We start from the raw sequence: 14,296 nt of genomic DNA on the forward strand, positions 1-14,296 counted from the left end.
CAGATTCCAAGATCTTTTTAGTTTAGCTCCCACGATTCTCATTGTTCCCTTGCAGTGAACATCAAATTGTTGCCCCCCCTTTCCACTTTCCACTTTTGTAAAACATCCTTTTGGCCCCCAGTTTTGCCCTTTTAAAAAGATCCAGCTCTTGCTAGCTTTTTCTCAAGGCTCTCTGGTCTCACCCCAGCCACTACCTCCACCAGGACAGATCCTACATTCCACAATGCTAATTTCCTCTTTTGCTTAGCTACTGAATCTTGTACTACGCCACAGACAGGCTACTAGTGGTACCTTGGGATAGTCATAATGAGTGGCTCAAAACATTCTGAATGCCATCATGCCTTAAGTCACCGATTTCTAGATAGATAGGCAGGGAGAGAAATATCCATGTGCTCCTTTAAAGCCATTGCCCTCCGCTGGTTTTCATTAACAATTCAGAAGATGAAATGTAAGATGTAATAATCCTCAGGTTTTCTTGGGTTGTTTCTGGGAGTGTTTTTCTGCTGCCTCATTCAGGCAGCAGGCTTGGGAAGTGCGGAGGGAGCGCGACAAGGGTGTTGAGAGTCCCTCAACGGGATCCGTAATTTCTAGAAAAGAACTAGTTCTGCAAACAGGAGACATGATTACATAGACTTAATTAGCAGTTCAAAGTATCGGGAAGGACTTATCGTGGTAGGACGCATGTTTCTTGTTCTCTAATGAGTAAATGAGCCATCTGAGTGCACGAGCGCATATCAGAAGCACATGGCGATGAAGAGGCTTTAGCGGTGGCAGATCTGATCAAAGTTTTTCAAAACTGACTCCAAGCATTTGATGAAGAAGATTAACATGGAGACAATTTACCAAATAAATACAGCATAAAGAGCCAAGAGACCTTCTAGGGGACTTCAAGGCTCCAGCTTGCCCACATAAAGAATATCATTAAACAGCAAGGAAACAAAGACCAGAGTAAGGATCTCGTGCGCCGAGTCTGTACAGAAACTGAACTGCCGATTGATGATATTTTGTTCTATCTTTTAATATACACACCAGAAGATGTTTTCGGTTTCTAAATCCCAAACAAAGCCATGCATTTGACCTGAGTTCTAACTGTGCGACTCTCCTAAGCCTTCTAAAAGATTTCTGGACCAGAATTGGTTAATTAGCGCTTTGTGTTGTACTGTGTTACATATGACCTAACCAGAGATAAAAAGGTTTAAAGGTCCCTTGTAACCCTGCAATGCCATTTGTAACACAAAAATAACCCCCTTTCATTACTGTCATGCCACTGTAGCATGCAGGTTATTTTCTTCCCTTCACTGCAATAAGGGCAGCTTTCGCATCAGAAGAATTCTTGGCAAATTAATGCACTACCTCTTGGGCTAATTAAATTAGAAAGGATCAAAAATACAGAGCGGCTTTTGTGGTGGACACAATGTCGTGCTTCATGCATCTCGCTCACAGAGGAATTTCTGCCATTTAGCCCCCTTTGCCTCTAGCAGTGTTCTGGACTCTCTAACACAGTCAAGTTCCTAATTTGCCTCAATGAGAGAGAATTATTAACTGATAATAAGAAAAGGAGAATTCACAGCTCCAGGCTGGGCTGTGTGGAAAAGGGTGATCTTACCCAGCACCTGAAGCACATGCAATTTTTATTAATTCCTGCCTAAAACAATGCATTCAGGAGTAAAATTGCTGTGCAGATGACAAAAACAATTACGCCTTTGATTCGTTCATTCTAACAATGTGAACTACTTTAGCTCACGTATAACCAGATTAAACAACCAAGGCAGCGGCTCACCTTCCCTTAAATCCAGTTTGGATTGCGGCAAGTGTGTTTTATGTTGAGAAGTTGCCACGGCCGCTTAAACTGATTGTTCTATTGAAATCGCCGAGTGCACAGGCCATTTTGACAATAATTAATATTGTTCTCTCTATACTGTGGTCCTTTGTTTGGAAGATGACACTGATGATGGTGTTGCTATCTTCACGGGCACTAGGCCCAGAATGAGAGACAGGAGCGCCTACAATCAATCCTGGCGTGACTATTTGTTCTGCAGCCTTTCCGTGACTCACTGTTCTTTACCGAGTCTCTCACTGGTGTGCCTGTTGCTTTGATGTTGGGGTCTTGTGGTAGGTTTGACCAAAACAAGATACAGTCATTTCCACCTCCGGCAGTGTCAAGAGTGGCTCATGCTTTTCATGCTTTTTTGTATCAGCACAACAGGGCTTCCTCAACGATTTCTGCCCAAGCTTCTTCTGTGGCTCTTTAGGGGATGACTCTAACAGACAATGAGCTTGTTGTATTATTTCTTGCCCTTCTTTTTCTATTATTACCACTATTACAGCGGTGCTAGGAGAAACCGCTGTAAACTAGAAGTATCCATGCTGTTCATTTAAAGATGAAGTGGTAACATTAGCCTTGAACTTTATTCATTCTTTCCGATTCCCCACTTCCTCATTAAATATTAACCTCATCTATTCAGAGTCTTCTAGGCTGTGTCCACACCACAACCATGGAGGTTTCTTTTCAGATTTTCTAGACTTTAATTCATGGATTTTCAGATTTACAGTTCTTACGTACTGGAAAAATCTTGGTCTCCTCTCTGTAATTCTATCCACGCGTGATCTTTTAATTGCCTGAGGATTGATATCATGTACTGTGCTGTCTTTTATTGCCCATAGCATCTAACTTGGCATACTGTAGATACTCATTAAAAATCTTCTTGTTTTGCCAATTGGTTTCTTTAATGGGTACCAGGGATCAGTTCTTTTGGCAACATTAAATGTTTGTTTAAAAAGATGTATAGATGCTCATATGTAGCTGGAAACTGGTTACAGTCAGGACACAGAGAAAAACTGTATTAGAGAAAAGGACTGTGAGAAGGTGACACACCGTAGACCATCGGTTCTATTTCTTAATGTGGCCCAAATGACAAGATTTCCTTTCTAATACGGCATAGATGGGTTTTTCTTTTTGTTTCTTTGAAAATAGGCTGGTTGGCTTGCACTGGGGGGCCATGTAATAGGGAAGACTGTGTTTTCTGTACACACTGGAGTCTCCCTCAGTGCTCGGAGCAGTTAATAAGAGAGCTTATGACCTGGGACTTATGAAGGAAGAGCATTCTCTCATGTTTATCTGCAAACTACCAGCACAACTGATTTGCTGCATAAATAGAACTTTCCGTTTGTATTTATTTGATTGGCCAATTTAGGTATATCTGGGATCACAGAACTTAAGTGTACATCAGGATGTGGCCTGCATTGTGCAGGTGTTCTCTCGTTCCAGGAAAATCTCGGAAAAGCTATGTGCAGTGTACCGACTTGGGAGTCCACCCTTAAGGTTTGATTTTGTATGTGGCAGCCCTTTTCAGCTTTTGGTTTTCTTTTTATGACTAATTTCATGTTTTGGTCAAGACATATTTGGTGTACAATACTTCCTATGGAATGGATGTCAATCCTGGAAAACAAAACAAAACAAAACAAAACAACACAGTGTGTCAAGGAAAGGGGAGTTTAAGGAGATGGAAATCTTCCATATCAGAAAAAAGCACAGTGGGTTTTCTTCATGTCCTCAACACACACACACACACACACACACACACACACACACACACACACACACAAGCACACACAAGCACACATTCAACGTCCTTGTTAAATGGCATTATGATTTATCTTCACGGAAGCAAGCTGTTATCATATTACTTGGCAAAGACCAGAATGGGAAGAGCTAGCTATACATGGGGACTAGAAGCTGCCTCATTTTGAGAGAATTAAACCTAAAGATGTTTGATTTGCAGAATGTATGACAATTTTTATCTAGAAGGTCATTTCCAAGAACTCAGGGTACACACACACACACACACACACACACACACACACACACACACACATCAAAAAATTATATTGATAAGTAGAAATGTTCAGAACAAACTACTCAGGTGGGTTGTGTGTGTGTGTATGTGTGTGTGTGTGTGTGTGTGTGTGTAATATTTTTCATAACACATTTTCAGATGGCTGAGATTTGTGTACACTCCTCATCTTCATATCCTGGCTGCCTGTGAAACATGCACAGTTTTACACCTTTGCCCTTTCAACAGTGGAGTGTCCATTTTGTCATGAACTTCATATTGGCTAGATGGACTGTATGGAAGTTGTCAACTCCAAATGAGAGTTGCAACACCTCAAAGTGTTTCTGCAAACTCTTCTTGTCTTCCAGTGCTACAGCTTCTATTTCTCTGGACGTGTATAGGATACAGTAAAAGAGAACATGTCTTTCTGCTATAAGAGTGCCATGCTTAAAAATATCATCTGTATGTGTTTTATTTTTATTTCAACCATACGTGCTTTTATAAGTATTTGAAAAGAAAATATTTTAAAGATTTGAAATAGAAGCAAGGGGACATGTGAGTTACAGCGGCCTCGGGGTAATAGTATCTCACATACTAATGACTCATGTGAAGTTTATGTGTCTATTTATACTGTCATTTATTTAGGAGAGGGATTGGTAGAGAAGGAAAGTAGTGCGTAGTGTTCAACTTAAATACCAGTGGTTTTTGAAGACAGGAGAATGTCCTGGATTCTCTTATTATTTTACTGGGGAAAATCATCATGTAATCATTCACATTGATTCCCTTTCTTACAACAGCCTTATGCTTACAGGCCCTTACTCTTTTCCTCTCTTTGTTCTAAAAGAAGGGAGGAGTGTTTTTTATTATATAAAAAGGGAAAAAGAGTTTATGTTTGATGAAACCTATTTTAAAAAAAGAAACAACTCACATTTGATATGGTTCCTGGGTCACATGGTGTTTAATTGTCCTAGGTGATCCTGGATGCCTCTGAAATTTTTTCCAACACAAATAATTAATAGTGATTTTGAAGAAACCAACACGCATGTGCACACACGCGCACACACACACACACTCACACACATGTATCTCCATCCTAAATGCAGAATTTAGAGTTTCAGAGTCCAATTTCTGGTTTTAAAGGAATGACTGCCCCATCTAAGAGAGTTTTAAGTGGCAAGACAACAGTGAACTTCAACTAGAAGCGTCATCAGTGAAGCCAGAACTCTGGCGCTGGGTAAATAGGCATGAACAGATAAGATGCTATTAGGCCACTACACCACTGAGATGTTTTTATCCATATTACTTATTCACATAGTGTACCAGAAAATTTGTTTTCTAAGAGATGGTGTATGAAGTGAAACAGTTGCCTTTATTTCTACATATTTCTTATGTGTCTCACAAGAATCCAGAAAAAAAGGATTGTACAAGCCAAGCACATAGATTCATTCATTCTTGATAAATGTCACAAACTTGAAAAGGGGGCAGAGAAATGAGAACATTTCAGGCATCACATATTCTTCCTGTGTGAATATGAGGTACCGAAACAAAGATTAAAAAGAAAAAACTGGAGATATTCATTGAAAAATTATTAGTTCTTAAGATGCAGGGGCAAAAATAAATTAAAGCAGCTGTATCCTGTAGTCTCCTTTCTACTTTTACCCACGGATCCATTTCTAAGGGGAAAACTATTTCCAGGTGTCTCCACTCAGCTTCTCTGTTTCATAAATACGGAGATATGGGTTTACTACTGACAGGGGGACAGAGAGAGGGATCCTCGTCTGTTCTGATCCTCGGTTACAAATATAGTCACAAAATAGTGTAAAACAGTTCTTTTGAGTTCCAGATTTGTGACTAGGAAAAAAAATGGGTATTTCTTTCTCCCTTTGCTTAAAAATCAAGTCCACCCTGTCTCAACCACATAAATAGAACAATTTTCCCTCTGTGAACTGCTTGATGAGGCTGTGGCCAGATTCATATAAATGTCATAAAAACAGAGTACAGAATGGATTATTTTATGATTAAGATCTGTATGGATCTTTGTATGAATGCAACGTGCTTTGGCAGGGTTCTGCTGCACGCACACTAGTTTTAGTGTGTGTGGTGGAAAAAAAAATGGCCCGCCACACTGTCACTTTAATGTCTTTTTGAAAAGGAACAAAAATCACTGGGCTCCACCAAAGGTTACAGCAATTGCACAAAGGTTTGGTCTGCTAACTAGTACAGTGTGTGCTCTATTCCTCATTGTGATAGCAATGAGAATAGATCCAACAAAGTGCTACAATGTTTCTCAGTGCTTTGTTGCAAAATGACACGTTGACATCTAATTGTCACTGCAAGGGAAACTTTCCTGTTCTCTAATTTATGTAACAAGATTCCGTTTTCCCCAGTACCTGTGTGTCACTAAGCTGGAATCTTGCTTCCTGTAGATTTTTTTTCTCTTTAGTGAAACCTTTTGGGGGAGAAAGGAGCTTCATTCAGATTTATTCATTATTTTTTTTAAACACCAGACAAGCTGCTATCAGTATATGGCTGCCAAAATGTTCCTTTAATAAAGAATTGTGGTTTAAGAATTTCAACCAAAAGATTAATGTATTAAAATGAATAATGGCATCCAGGCAGTAGTGGAGATGATGATCAGAGTTGCTGAAAGACAGATTATTGATCATTTGGTTCTATCAGCCACAAACAGGGGGAAGGGACACAAAAGGGAGGAAAAGGAGATTAAAGAAATAGAATATAGTTTGGTATGCCAGCCGATTCTGTTGCTAATTATAAATCTTTGGCACGAAGCCTTTGGCTATACAGCAGTAGTTCCCTTATCTGGTGGTCAGATTTCTAGCAATTTCTAGCAGTGAGATCCAACAGAAGTCCTGAAATGGTACCTCTCAAGGCACTGACCAGATGGGGAAACTTTCCTCTGCTGGAAGAGCTTAGCCAGCTTTTGAAAGTTGATTCATTTCGTATATGACTTAAGATTACTTACATAGTGTATCTTCTTGTCCGGTGTTTGAGGCTACTTCAAATCCTTCTCTAGGCCGCATTGGGATACCAGTCAAAAATGAGCAATGGTGGAGAGGAAGATTGTGCAGTTCAGCAGTCTATGAAATATTAATAAATATATGTGAATATCTTTTAAGAGCCAATAAGGTTATTTTTTTAATGTTTGGTTGTCTTGTGTCCTACTTGTGAAACCCAGAAAGTCTTCCTGGGGTGGGACCATCGGAGCATGGCCTAAATCGATATCTGGGATGGGAGATGGAGTTTCGGAAGAGCAAAGGTAATGGAAGGGAGAAGTCAATAAACAACAATGTGATTAAAATTGTAAGTATACACGTAAACAGAAGGTCCCAAAGGCTATGGGTCTGAAAATCATTATAGGGTATGGGGATGAATGGAACTATTTGATTCAGAGTTAAGACTTCATAGATACTTTGTGGTAAGATGAGGACTAAGGAAGCTACCCAGATTCTTGACTTGTTTGACTCTGTAAATGACGGTGTCATGAATGATATAGGAAAAAAGGAAAGAAAATTGAGAGCAGAGATAGTGGCACATTTGGCATACTTTTATGAAGACTCATAACACAAGGGAGTATCATGTGAATCAACACAGTAGAGGTTAAGGGAAACAGTTAAAGACAGTGAGGTTGTTAGTTGACACAATGCAAAGACTTAAAGAACGAGAAACAAGTGCAGAGTCCTCCACTCATTTTAGAAGGAAAATAAGAAGAGGTCTGAAAAGGTACAGTTTGAAAGCTGACCTTGAAGAAGAAACATAGACAAGGATAAGGAAGAACAGGAAAACAGACAAAAACCAACTCAATAAAAACAAAACAAAGGAGAAAATATACAAAAATTCAAACTCACCACAGATAAGTTACAGTGTTGCCAGACTTCACCCTAGAGTGATTCCCCCTCCCGCTAGCTTTAGGAAGGAAAGAACTAACAACAGATAAGGTTAGATCGTGTGTCCAAGTTAGCACAGCTAGTGAGCACAGGAGCTGCAACTCATGCTCAGGCTGAGCATGTCACGAGGAGCGAGCAGTAAACCGCAATTCTCCACGACCTTTGAATCAGCTCTGGCCTCCAGGTTTGAGTTCCTGCTTTGGTTTCTCTCAATGGATTGTGACCCTAAGCCAAGTATACCCCTTCCTCCTCCTCACCTATTTTTGGTCATTTTTCATCACAGTAATAATGCCAAGCTTAATTAAAATAGTAAGTAACTGAAAGTGCACATCTCTGAGATTTTCCTATGGGTTATACAGCCATCATGATTCGGCTTCAGTTGCATCATTTACTTTCACACGTCTGTGATATCAAAAGGCTTGGGTAGAGTGAGGAAGAAATATAAACAAGGGATCCTGCCTATTTACACCATGAAAAAAAAACCCTTTGATTAATTTGCTGAGTGGTGTTGTGTAAAATGAAAATATTGAATGGTACATATGATTTAGGTTGGATTAATATCCTGAAGCTATATTTTTCATCACACACCGGGGACATGAATTATTTTGCACATTGTAATGATCTACTAGATTTTCAGCTGCTATGACCACTTAATTAGAAAATTTCTTAGATGGTAGAAAATGAGACAAATTGGTTCAGTTCTGTTGAATTCATCTCAGTAAATTTAAGTGTTATTTATTCTCTAAAGTAGGTTTGGGCTACTTCAAAATCACATTGGTTGTGTTGTTTAGAAAGTATTTTCAATGCTATATAGGCTTCCTACGTCATGTTGTATTTTGTAATGTATATTTCTACTTCAGGACCAGAAATCCACACAAAAGACCCATACATTATGTGACATGTTGGAATCATGTTCACAAATGTCTGGGTATTATTCATAATATTTCATGTTATTTCGAAGCTCTTCGAGACTTGTTTGCCAGGAAATGGCATTGTTATTCTTTGACATCAGTACTTCAAATATTAATTCCTTCAGCATAATGCGTGGGGGCCCTTTTTTGTAGAAGAAGGCTAAGGAGCACATGCTTTATAAGGATCTTCAGGAGGCAGCCTAGCCAAGTCTGATGTGGAATTGTCCTTAATGAGCTATAATATCTGTGGTATAGGTGTAAAGACCTAACATCCATCCAATGCATTTAAACACTTGCTAACTCATTGGGTGCTGTGGTGGTTTGTATGTGATATCCCCCATAAGTCTTGGGCATGTGAATACTTAGTTCCAATTGCTGCTATGCTTGAAGAATTTAAGAGGTGTGGCTTTGTTGTGAGAGAGCCTGCTGGGGGTTGGTTTTGAGGTTTCAAAAACCATACAACATATTCCCAATTTGTTTTCTCTGGTTCTTGCTTTTCAGTTCTAGATATCTCTCAGCTGTTTCTACCACCATGTTTCTGTCTGATCATTATGGACCCTAATGCTCTAGAATTTTTATCTTCAAATAAACTCTTCTAAAAGTTCTGTATGATTTTTCTTTCTTTTTTCTTTTTTTCTGTGAGATTTAAAATATATATATGTATGTATATATATATATATATTTAATTTTGCGTGCATGGGTGTTTTCTTTCATGTTTCTTTGTGCACCGCATACATTCTTGGGGTCCAGAGAGGCTAGAAGGGAGTGTTGGATCTCCTGGAGCTGAAATTAAAGATGGTGTTAGATACCTTGGAGTTCTCTACCAGAGAAGCAAATGCTATTAACTTCAGTCACTCCCTGTATGATTATTTTATGGAACATTTACTATTGAATTGATTTTATTGTGCACACTTATCACTTAGTTTGATCACAATCACCAACAATTACCTTGGTTTTTGTCCTATTTTCTCTTCCATGATTATGGTTCTTTTCCCGAATTGTTCCCCTTACACCTTTATGTCTTAAAAAAAAATTAGTTTTGGAACATGGGTTGACCATGAAATATTTTCCTTTCTGTATTTATATGGCTTGTTTTGCTTAACATCATGTCTAGTGCCGTTATTGCTCTGTAACATGATCTCATTCCCTTTTATGACCAAGTAATACTTATTGTATATATACAACATTTTTTAATCCATTCACCTATTCATGGGTACTAAGACTAATTCTAAAACTTGCGTATTGTGGGTAGTGCTGTGTTAAACATAAGTATGCAGGTATTTCTACTGTGTAATGCTTCACGTTATTTCAAGTGTATGCCGAGGAATAGTATAACTGCAGCACACTGCACTTCAATGTCCTAACTTACTTTTCATTATTGTGACAAAACGGGGACCAAAACTACTTCATCGTATAGCGCATAGTCCATTCCTGAGGGAAGCGGAACTTTCCATTCCAAGGCAGGAGTGTGGAGGCCGAACTGAAGCCGAGGACATGGAGAAGCGCTGCTTACTAGCTTGCACCTCAATAGCTGGCTCAACTTGCTTACTTGTACACCCAGAATTACTTGCCGAGGAGTGGCACCATCCGCAGTGGCCTGCCCTCCATCAGCTATCAATCAAGAAAACGCCCCCATAGACTCTTTCTTAAGTGAGTCTGATGGGGGGAAATCCTCACTTGAGGCTCTCTCTTCCCAGTTGATTCTAGTTTGTGCTAAGCTGACCAAACGAACCAAGAGAGTCTATTTTTATTTTGTCAAGGTACTTATTTCTTTTTGAGGAGAATTAACAAGGCCATAGGTAGAAGAGGAAAGAGAAAGCAGGCTTCCTGAAATGGCAGCCCCAGTTCCCAGAAGACATTGCGGGGAGAAGCAGTGTGAAGGCGTGTCATCGATATCTAACAAGGACACATGCAGAAAAGGAAAGGTCCAGACCCTATAAAAACCCAAGCCAGCACCCACTTAAGGGACCCCCAAGTCTCAAGACCTCCCCACCCCAAACACATGAAGGAACTACACTAATTTTCTCTGACGCTTGGTCTTCAGTCTTTCTTGGTCATTCAATTCTTCCAATGCTAGGGAAGGATCCTTCTAGACCGCTCCCAGCAACTTGCGGTCCATCCTTACCAGACTCGTTACTTTTTGTTGTTTTCTGATGGTAGCCATGTGACTGGGATGAAGGTGCGTGTGACAGGTTTTTATTGGTATGTTGTTAAACAGTTCAGTCAGCCCTGAATTCACTCTATAACCTAGACTTCCTTTGACATTTACTGTACAGATTAGACTGGCCGGCTCTTAACTCATTGTGTAGCTCTGGGCTGACCTAAAACTCTAGATTCTCTGGCCTCTGTCTCTCAATTCAATTGTTCGTTTTTAGTTCTGATTTCTTTTATTCTTTTGAATTGTATTTCCCTGGTAGCTGAAGTGTTGAACGGTTTTTCTTGTATCTATTGACCATTTGTACGTTTTCTTTTGACAAGTGATTCTTTAGCTGGTTTGCCTACTGGCTGCTATGGTTATTGGCTCTTTTGGTATTATTTCAGAATTATACGTGAATAACTAGGACATGTTTTCTCCCGTACTTTGATTCAGAATATGGAGTCAACAAATGCATTGGTTTTTGATTGGTTATGTTACCTTGATAACATTTTTGTTGTTTTTGCTTTGGTGCAACGACCATAATCACGTTTCATGTGGTCCTCACTACGCACTTCGTTCTTATTATGTTAGTGACAACGTAAGTCAAACCCCTCATACTTCCGCTGCAAGGGCTGCTGTGAGAGCTAGGCTAACTAAAGCGTGTGAAACTGACTTAACGACATACAAACGCTATATTTATTGTTACTTACACTTGAGAATGGCTAAATACAAACAACCATCTATTTGGCCCAGCCACCTTTTGCTTCTCTGACTTTCTACTTGGAGCACTAAGTCTGTTGCCCAGACCTGTCTTGCAGATATATTTGACCTTTCACCTATTGCACAAGTCTTGGCTAAATGCAGGTTCTGTGTGTTCCAAAGCATTTATTGCACTGCCCTGGCAGGATGGTCTGGGACTGCCTCTCCCATCAGGGAGGGCTCCTACAGAGTAGCTACAGTCGCTTTCATTTTCATCTCTCATTCACTGTATAATGTTTGGCCCAGTGTAGATGCTTCAAAATGTTTACCAAATCAGTCCTAAAGCTTGGAGACACACTGGTGACTAATATATATTTTAAACAAATATTCCTATTTAAAACACTGTTCCATGTAGTTAGCTGATGACTTATAATAAGTATGACTTTGTAATTTCTAATTGGAAATTTTTTAATTTCTCAATTAGATTTGCCAATTTATCTCTTGTATAAAAAAAAAAAGCCATGAGTATAATTATCTTTTCTTTTCCTAGCATTACTAGGGATTTTCCTCTTTTCCTTTCTTTCCTTCTGCAGAACATGAAAATTCCTTGCAACTTTTTTCCTTTCACTGTGCTACTGAGCAGTTTATGGACTGGCAACCTGCCAAATGGTGATCCATTTTCTCAAAAACGTCGTCTGAGACCATGCCAGCCAGGCACACAGGCTTATCTACCGCATCAGAGTACACTCACATAATTCGTGCAAAATTATGTTTGACATTAAATTATAAACCCTTAGCATAATAATAAAAAATAAATAACCCTCAAAGCAAATTAAAAATATGTTTTCACTGGAGCAGGTTATTAGCACACTGGAAACTCGATCTTAGTCATCAATCCATGGGCATACTTCCATTTCTGGAGGGGTTTGAAATTTTCTGTCTGTGCGGAGAAAAATTCCTAATTCATAAAATGAAAATTAGCTAATAATATAATTTTTCCTCCTGAACTGCTCTGTTGATGAAAACATGTCCACTGCTATCACAGAAATGACGGACTTTTCAAATAAAATAGTTGCTGTTGCCATAAACAGAAGGGTAATGGCCATTGCTGAGTTTTGCCAAAAGAAAGAGTAGCCAGCTGTGGCTGGCTCATCTCTCTCCTTCCCATCTCCCCCTCCCTCTCCCTTTCTGTCTGTCTGTCTCCCTCTCCCTCCCTCTCCTACTCCCCCTCTTCTCTCTTTCTCTCTCCCTCCCCAGTCCTTCCTTTCTCCTGCTGAAATAGTCACTTAAACGTCCCTTCTTGGGATGGTAGATTGGTACAGCCTAAAGAGAGCCCAGCATAAAGAAGGGACCCTTGTGAATCTGTGCATTTCAGTTCTTAGCAGTAATAAAGAGACCAGGGGGTAGACGGCAGAAAGCTCCCAGCATCTCAAACTCTGGACGTTCTATGCATCTTCTTAGTTGTCAACACCTCCAAATCACAGAGTTAGATTATTTTTTTTTCATAGAAATCTCTCTATTGTTTTCCTTTATGGAAAAAAAAGTTACATGCTTCATATATACAATGTTACAAAATAAACAGTTTAGTTTCAAAGGGGAACAATGAGATGATATCAAGGAAATACTTGACCAAAGAAAGGTTGAAACTTAGCAGAGCAAACACCAAACCCTGAGGCAACACTGCCATTCTTTGGGGCTCATGAAAGAATTATATTGGCTCGAATAGTCTTGGACATCCACAGTCCTACAGTTTTGTCCACAAAGTTAGATTATTAACTCCTGTGCTGCTAGAGTTACAGTTTTAACACAGGGGCTTGCACACGCTGAGTAACTACCCTGACTTAAATTTTGATGTGGTTTAAATGGTCAATCCTAGGTTCCGATATATAAATCTAGAGAATTTGTGTTTTAAAGTATGTTAATTCATTGTAGTCCTGTTTGAGATTAAATTATTTTGCTGGTATTTTTCATTATAAGTTACAATAATAATCATACAATGGCAACAAACTTTATTCCTAATGTATTTATTTCTTAGGTTTAATTATAATTGGATTTTACTTATTCGTAATTAAAATTGGTATTGTTATATAAAATTATATTTAGGCATTTGTATAAATATTCTGGGATGCTTTTATGACAGCACCAAAATGGATATGTGCCTTCTTCAACTTAGTAAAAAAAAAATTAAGGCCAGAAATCAGACAGTTTATGTCTGTGTGGGAAGATACAGGAGTACCATTTTCCACAAGATAACATTTCAAAATGATTGCCAGGTAACTTGGAAAATTGTAATGTGTCTGTTCTGCTGCCAAATTTGTCTTAGCACTGGGAATTAATTTCCCAATGTCTTTTTGGAAGTAAGAGGTGAATTCATTATTGCGAGCGCTGTGATATCTTTGGAAGTCTGACGCTTCGGATGAACATGGAACCGGTAATGTAATTGGACTCAGCTCCTTCATCTTTCAAGGGCTCTTTTACATGACAACACAATATACACACTGCTCCAAGGGACACCTTTGGCATGTCTACAATTCTAATTTCTTTCTACACTCTTCTTCATTGTGAATTCTTGGAACCTAAGCAGGATGGTGGGGAGTGGGAGGGGGTGCACTGAAAGCCTGGTGACCATTAGCCTTCCTCAGCAAGTTGGTCTCTTGAGAGCTCAGGGATCATCTGTAACAATTGCCAGAGAGAGCTGCTGTTCTCCTTGGCTGTGAATACAAAGCTTTGGTATGAATTTCAGCGGGGACTCGTGCCTCCCAAGGGGTTGGAGGTGAGCAAGCTCACCGGGAGTTAGCGGTTGCTCACGGA

Source organism: Rattus norvegicus, chromosome 3 (assembly GCF_036323735.1).
Source record: "Rattus norvegicus strain BN/NHsdMcwi chromosome 3, GRCr8, whole genome shotgun sequence".
Classification (NCBI taxonomy): Eukaryota; Metazoa; Chordata; class Mammalia; order Rodentia; family Muridae; genus Rattus; species Rattus norvegicus.